This window comes from Oryctolagus cuniculus, chromosome 12 (assembly GCF_964237555.1).
Source record: "Oryctolagus cuniculus chromosome 12, mOryCun1.1, whole genome shotgun sequence".
NCBI lineage: Eukaryota > Metazoa > Chordata > Mammalia > Lagomorpha > Leporidae > Oryctolagus > Oryctolagus cuniculus.
In genome coordinates this window covers 71,052,247-71,059,746 of record NC_091443.1, presented here as the reverse complement: position 1 = coordinate 71,059,746, position 7,500 = coordinate 71,052,247, and the positions used below count along the sequence as shown (strand labels likewise).

Below are 7,500 nucleotides of genomic sequence, written 5' to 3'. Positions count from 1 at the left end.
ATAATTCAGAGTTGTTTTCAATCCAGGGACATTTCAGTGAGACAGGACATTTTATTTCTGTGGTAGCTAATTCAGAGGGACACAAAATTATAATCTCAACTAAACCTTCATGAGACAAAGAGCAAAGTTAGTTACTTTGTGTCTGACCTGGTCAGGAAGCTGAGGCAAAAGGGAAAAGGTCTGGGTTTGGCCCTGTACAAGGGAGTCCTCTACAAATCTTGGAGTCATCCGAAAGAAATGAAGTAATCCTTATCTAAGTCATGTGGGAAATGCAGGATCATTGAATTTAGGCACTTTCTAGAATGCAGAAGGCTGGGGGGATTTCACTGTTTTCCAGGTCACAGGTAGCATTCAGCATCATCAGCACCTTCTTCTTGACTACTTTTCATAGACACCCTTCCTGGATAGCCTAAGGACTACCCCTTCCATTATTCTCAATGAACTTTTTCATGGTTTCCTCTTTAGTTCCTTCATAGCATTTTTTCATAATACTCAACTATTTTGTGTACCTGATCGACTACTAAAGCCATAAACTTTTTGAAGGCAGGGAACATGCCAGTCTTCTAAAGATCTTAGAATAGTACATCTTTGTATATGTGGAGCATGACACAATTTTGTGAAACTGATTTGACCAGACAGCCCATAAATTCATGAAAAACTCTTTCACAGTTACTTCATTGGGAGTGAAATAAATGAAGATAGAAATAAATACAAAGGAGAGTCAGAGATCCCAAACGCAGGCTCAACATATACAGAGGGCACAGGAGTATGTGGGACTTGGGCTGTGGCTGGTGTGGGACCAGGTCCAAGCAGGGTGGGATGAGACCCCATATGAGTCAGAGACCAGATGCAAAATGGGCCTTGTACTTTCAGTTCACCAGTTCTCTGCATACAGTCATCTTTCCAACATTTGTTGAATGCATCCCATGTGTCAAACACTGATCTAGACTTTGTAGATATAGCATGAAAGAGAACAGACAAAAATAAGTCTGGTAGGAAATAGAAGATGTGGCTTAAATAGTGCCCTGGGTTAAGGAGAAAAGTAAAGCAACAGAGTTAAATGTAAATGTAGGCTTGTGGGCTTAGAGAGAGACCAGAAAAGGCCTCAGTAAGCATTTGCTCTCTGCTGGGTGTGGGGAAGAGGGGTAGGGGCTGTAGAATCTTGGGGAAGGGCATTCTCAGCAGAGGACACAGCAAATACTAAGGACCTGAGATGCAAACTCTCCTATGAGAAAGTCAGTGTGGTCTGAACAAAGTGACAGAAGAAGACAAAGTTGTAGAGATGAGGTCACACAAGTGGGTGGGTGTGGGCAGTTGTAGGGCTTTGTAAGACTGTAAGGACAGTGGCTTTTCCACTGACCAAAATGGGAAGCTGTTAGATGATTTTGATAAGAGGAGTGAGAAGTTCTATTTCATTTCACAGCTCTGCTTGAGCTCCTGTGTTGAAATGAAGCAGAGGAGCAAATCTTGATGCAGAAGACCCTGTAGGAGGCTTCTACAATGCTGGAGGTGAGAAATGCAGTGATGGCATGCATCATGGAGACAGCAGGGAGGTAATGAGAGGAGGTTAGATTTGGGATATATTCTGAAGCCAGATGGATTTCCTGATGGATCCAGAGGTATGGGAGAAAGAAGGATGACTCCAAGATCCATGGCAAGGATGGGGCTGCCACATACTAAATGAGGAGGGCTGCTTAGGGGCAGCTCTGGGAGGGAAGATCAAGGGGTCGGTTCTGGACATACTGAGTCCTAAGTACACAAACAACACTTTTTGGGGGGATGCAATACGTTTTGTCCACATACCTGTGAGCATTAGAAAATGTTAGAATGGTGACCATCTCTAATGTGCTGACTGTTAGCAGCTGGAGCAGTTTAACATCTATCAACACCTGTCACTGCTCACATCTTTGAACTTCTCACATTGCCTGAAAATAATTCTACCACCTCTTTCTTGGGCAGAAGTACAACAGGAAAATCAGAAAAATCTGAGTATATTATAACAGAGAAGTCAGGCTCCTTTTCTTGATCTCTTACACATCTAAAAGGTCAGATAAACCAAATTTGGAGACTTGGGTAGGCCACTATCTTTGGAGAACATGAAGCCTGTGCTTTGGCCCCCAGGGTCTGCTGCTGTGCCGACAACTGGGCAGGTACCCATATATTTCTCTCAAAATTCAACTGCTTAGTTTTTCCCCCTAACTACCCTCTTTGCAAAATTTTCTAGGCTCAGGAAAGTAAAGTCTTATAGTCTTATAGTCCCAGATTACACTACTTATCAAGTTCTCCAAAGTAATGACATTCATGGCCTGGATCTTGGCCTCAACCTCTGACATTTTTTTTTCTGCATTCCTCATCTTGAACCACTCACTTAACCTGAAAATACTCTATTTAAATCTTGTGTTAGAGCTGCATATGCTATGCTTAACTACAGAAAGAGTCATTCTATGTAAATTAATTTTCCAGATAACTGAAGCTTAGCCGTCTTGATGTCAGCCATGTGGACAACAATTTTTCTGATAAACTGTTTGCTTTCTTAAACAGGGTAAGAGAACAAAATTGAGTCTTTATGCTATTAGTCTGTCCTCTCACAAAGTGATGCCATCTTTAAGCTTTATTGAGATATGTAGAGTCTGTGCCTCCTGCATTTATGACCTCAGATTACTGAATGTTCGAAGGTTTTATTTCATTTCTTAAATGATGTTTTACTGCATTATCCCTGGTGTCATGTACTGCTAGTTACTGCTCATTTAGCATGCCGTTGACTGGAAAACCATATAACCAGGATTGTGAAACAAATGTTCCATATGAGAACCTGTTTTAGAACTTTAGGATCTTTGAGATGTTTTTCAGTTTTAATTTATTTTTATGGTTCTAGATTTCCCAAGAAATGGGCATGATATGGTAGTCATAGAAGGTGACCTTCAAGGCCAGCAAAAAGAACATCACTTCTCTCCTCTCCCCCTTTAAAGGGTTCATGTGGTTAAGTCAATCTGTTGTTTTTTTTTTTTTTTTTTTTTTTTTTTTTTTGACAGGCAGAGTGGACAGTGAGAGAGAGAGAGAGACAGAGAGAAAGGTCTTCCTTTGCCGTTGGTTCACCCTCCAATGGCCGCCACGGCCGGCGCGCTGTGGCCGGCACACCGCGCTGATCCGGTGGCAAGAGCCAGGTACTTATCCTGGTGTCCCATGGGGTGCAGGGCCCAAGCACTTGGGCCATCCTCCACTGCACTCCCTGGCCACAGCAGAGAGCTGGCCCGGAAGAGGGGCAACCAGGACAGAATCCGGCGCCCCGACCGGGACCAGAACCCGGTGTGCTGGCACCGCAGGTGGAGGATTAGCCTAGTGAGCTGCGGCACCGGCTGTCAATCTGTCTTATAAAGACTTGAACTGAATTACATGTGCCAACTCTTCAGCTTTTTCTTTCATCATCAGAATGGCATCCTATATCTTAAGATGTATGATTTCCAGATGTGAGACAGCATTTGTGTTAGGCAGGATTCTAAAAGGGCCTGCATTCTTCCTGTCCTCTCATCTTCATACCTTGTGTATTTTCCTCCTCTTGACTTTGGGTGAGACCTGTGAGTATGATGGGATGTCATTCCAATGTTATATGTAACAATCTTATTTGTAAGAGCTGAAGAGACTTTGCATATGTAGTTAAAGTCTCTAATCAGTTGACTTTAATCATAAGGGAAATTGACTAGGTAGGGCTTGATTTAAGGAGGTAAACTCTCTAATAACCAAGGTAGAGTTAACAGATTTTCTAGCCTTGAAAAAGCAAGCTGCCATGCATTCTAGAGCAGCCATAGATTAATTCACCTACCAAGCACTTGAGCTTGGAAGAGGACCCTGATCCTTAGAGGAAACTGCATTCCCAAAGCCAACACCTTGATGGCAGTATAGTGAGATTCTAAGCATCAAACCTGGTGACATAGTCTATATCTACATAGACTCTTGACCCACAGAAACTGTGAGGAAATAAATGTGTGCTATTTTAAACTAGAATCTTTGTGATAATTTGTTAGGCAGCAGTAGAAAAAAATTACAGAATCCTATTTGGATTTTGTGTTGAAAAGGGTGAAAGAACATACTGTAGTGGTAATGCATGGATTCACACAATGCCAAACACATTATTATAATTATTCTATCCTACTATTAATATTGATTCTTAGTTTTATTTGGCCTAGGAAGTAAAACTCAGAACCTATTAAGGTTATACTTGTCCATTCCTGAGTTTCAGGAAATAAAATGGATTATTTACACCTGATGCTTTGGAAGGCTATTGTAGTGACTCTGATCTAACATTTGTCTTCTGGATCACTTTCTACACCCCAGAGAAAACCATATATATATTTTTAAATCTCATGTTTTAAAAATAACAACAATAACAAAAAGTAATCAGTGGTTGTGTGGTAGAGGTCACCTTTCTTATTTTTACAGTAATAGTTGCTTATGTGTTTTATAAATAAGTGAAATGACATAATATTTATGGTAGAATATTTTACATTGAGTGCTTTATGTTTTTAAAGCATATTATGTACAACCATCACAATATACGAGTGTCTCACTTCAACATGAGTTAATAATTAAACATAGTCTAACAGGCAAGTAATTTATGGATTTAAGTGTTATTTTTGAGTGGTTGTTATTGATACATAATGGACATTAAATGTCTCTCTTAGCTGTCCTTCATCTCATTTTCCTCTCCAGAGTCAACCCCTGCTGGTTTCTTGTACATTCTTCTGGAGGAATTCTATTCATTTACAAACACATATTCAAATACATATGAGTAAACAAATAAGCAGTCACTAATGGTCACTAAAAGTAGTGAATTCAATCAAATAATTTCCTAATAATAAAATATATCTGTGTTCCCAGAATATCTATGTCCCTGATTATGATGAACTATTATTTGAAAATATTGTTAAAATTGAGTTGCTAGTATTTTGTTTTGGATTTTTCAGTTTTTATTCACACAAAAACTTGATTTGCAGTTTCAGTTTTTGAGGTCTGTCATATTTTGGTATCAAGTTTTTGTTAGTATGACAAAATAAATGAGAGAAGGAAAGAATGTGTTTTCTCTTGCCTTGTTAAGCACTAGCTTAAATATAATGGTAATTATCTTTGAAAGTTTAAAAGACCTTTTGGGTTGATAACTTTTTGAATTACATTTTTGAGAATCTTGTGCTTTATTCTGAAGTATTAGATTTTACCAGGTATTCTATTTTTTCTTGATTTAATTTTAAGAATTTATATTTTATTAGAAATTTATATTTATTGGAATTAATACATTTGCCAGATTAGAATTTTAAAGAACATTATTCTCTAAAACTTATTATTTTTAAATATTATCCCTTTCTTCTTTGTAGATTTGCATATATTTTCTTTTTTTATCTTTTCTTTTAAAAATTTTTTATTTACTTGCTTAAAAGGCAGAGAGAGAAAGAGAGAGAGGAGAGAGAGATAGCAAGAAATCTCCCATTCACTGGTTCCATCTCCAACCAGTTGTCTGCAACAGGTAGAGCTGTGCCCACGCCCTAGAACTCAATCCAGGCCTTGCATGTGAGTGGGCAGAGACTCACCTTCTCGAGCCAACACTTGCTGTACCAGGGTGTGCGTTAGAAGAAGCTGGTGCTCAAACCCAGGCACTGTGATATGCGATACGAACTTCCCGAGCAGCATCCAAACCTCTATGCCAAAATGCTCACCTTTTTATCTATCTAAAACTAAAAATGATTTTTTAAAAGATTAATTATTTATTTGAAAGTCAGAGTTACACAGAGAGAGAAGGAGAGAAAGAGAGAGAGAGAGAGAGAGAAAGAGAGAGAGAGAGAGAAAGAGTTCTTCCATCTGCTGGTTCACTCCCTAATTGGCCACAACAGCCGGAGCTGCGCCTATCTGAAGCCAGGAGCCATGAGCATCTTCTAGGTATCCCACGCAGGTGCAGGAGGCCAAGGACTTGAGCCATCTGCTACTGCTTTCCTGGGCCACAGCAGAGAGCTGAATCAAAAGTGGAGCAACCAGGACTCGAACCAGCACCCATATGGGATGCTGGCACTGGAGGCAGCAGCTTTACCTGCTACGCCACAGCACCGGCCCCTAAAAATGAATTTATCTCTTTGAAGTTGTTCCTTTTGTTTTTTTTTTTTTCTTTGAGCAACAACAAACAGTAGTTGAATTTGTCAGCTTATAGTTACTTTCTTTTTTGTACATAATGATAATGTCTAATGCTTAGTTAAGGATTTACCACACAGTGCTCAGCCAGGTCCTGTCTTCCACTATTAACCCACATTATCTTATATGTTCACATTACAACATCTCTAAAGGGTAGATTCTCTTAATAATCCCTGTGTTCCTTTTGAGTCTAAAGGAGTTAATAAATGAGGAAACTGAGATTCAGTGCTTCTTCAGCTCCATAGTTAGAGCTCCTAATATTACTGATTGGCTTTTCTTTCTCAATTTCTTTTCATGATTTCTTTAGCTACTTTGTATAATTTTTAAATCTTTCATTTTTCTTATATGTCAATAAATCCATTTATAGCTATAAATTTACCACTAAGTCCTACTTTATCAGCACAAAATACATTTCTCTGTGGAATTCTTAATGTCATTTTTACTAAGGAGTCTAAAATTGTATTATCTCTTTTTTGATCTGAGTTATTTAGAAGAATTTTCTCCTCCCATTGAGTAAGGTTTTTTTTTTTTTTTTAAGACTTATTTATTTGAAAGGCAGAGTTACAGAGAGAGAGAGAGAGAGAGAGAATCTTCCATCTACTGGTTCACTCCCCAAATGTCTACAGTGGTCAGGGTTGGGCCAGGCTGAAGCAAGGAGCTTCTTCCAGGTCTCCCACATGGGTGCAGGGTCCCAGGCTCTCGGGTGATCCTCTGTTGCTTTCCCTGGGTGAATCAGCAGGGAGCTGAAATAGAAGTGGAGCAGCTGGGATTCTAGGTGGAGTCCATATGGGATACCAGCACTGCAGGTGGTGGCTTAACCTGTGGGTTAAGCCAAATGCAGGTCCCAGTGAGTAAAGTTTTTGATATTGTCATGTATATATTTATAAATAATGTCAGTTTTACTGTATTGTGATAAAAATGTGATATTCACTATTATTACATTTTAAAATTTCTTCATTTGTAATGTACAATTGTTTTGATAAGCATTCTGTAGATATCTAAAAAATGGTATATTCTCTGTGGGTAAGCATTATGGCTCTATTAAATCCATGTTTTAAAATGTAGTTTGAATTTTGCCTGTACTTGATCTGTCAAAGGCAATGATACAGTGAGCTATATCCTATGAAAATTGACTTTCTATGACTTCCTTTTTGTTCCCAGTGTTATTTGTATTATTTATGTCGTACTGTACAATTTGTTTGCATAAAGCTCCATTATTATAGTTACATTGAGATTATATATTATAAATATAAAATCATACTCTCCTGTCTTTAATTCTTTGCCTTAAACTTTGAAATTAGTATTTTCACCCATGTTCTTTTGTTTGAA

General features: G+C 38.6%; 1 long non-coding RNA gene across 2 annotated transcripts in view; it reads left to right on the top strand.

Moving 5' to 3' along the window:
- The window catches only part of LOC138844680 (uncharacterized), a 17,759-nt gene extending 10,259 nt beyond the window's left edge, over positions 1-7,500 (top strand). The window contains exons 2-4 of one of the 2 annotated variants that reach the window (XR_011380905.1): positions 1,424-1,509; positions 2,464-2,542; positions 4,708-7,500. This is a non-coding gene — a long non-coding RNA (uncharacterized lncRNA). Of the gene's footprint in view, positions 1-1,369; positions 1,510-2,463; positions 2,543-4,707 lie in introns of those variants that run through there. The other variant, XR_011380904.1, reaches the window with a different exon arrangement.